At 35.2% G+C, this 443-nt stretch overlaps 1 protein-coding gene across 1 annotated transcript in view; it reads right to left on the bottom strand.

The window, feature by feature from the left end:
• LOC119594664 (probable G-protein coupled receptor AH9.1) overlaps positions 1-443 on the bottom strand; it is a gene marked incomplete at its 5' end in the record, with an annotated part of 37,725 nt that overhangs the window by 12,651 nt on the left and 24,631 nt on the right.

Raw genomic sequence — 443 nt, 5'->3', positions numbered from 1 at the left:
TTAAATAGATCTATTGTTATTGTTATTACTACGTTAATACCATTACTGCTTATCCGATATCGTTACCGTCAGTATTATCATCACCACAGCGAACACAAACTTTTTTTTTTATTTACCAGAATTCTGTCATAATAACTAACATTATCATACCACTAAACATGTACACATAGTCACTATCTTTTAACACCACTATAAAAAAATCCAATTACAACCCATATTTATATCATTTATCACTGCTTATACACACTCTCCCTTTCTTAATGTTACCCGACGGAGACAAACAAGAGGCATTACGCAATCTTAACCGAACGACCGAAGAGATAATGGCAGTCATTAAGCAATAATGATCAGTATAACGAAACGGAAATTACCCGAAGTTAGGCATTAAACTGTTGTTGGAGAGGCGGAAAGTCCTGCTTAAAAAGGGTGGAGAGAGATGGGGT

This window comes from Penaeus monodon, chromosome 34 (assembly GCF_015228065.2).
Source record: "Penaeus monodon isolate SGIC_2016 chromosome 34, NSTDA_Pmon_1, whole genome shotgun sequence".
Classification (NCBI taxonomy): Eukaryota; Metazoa; Arthropoda; class Malacostraca; order Decapoda; family Penaeidae; genus Penaeus; species Penaeus monodon.
Note: the sequence above shows the minus strand (reverse complement) of the source record. Positions and strands in the feature narration are given on the sequence as shown.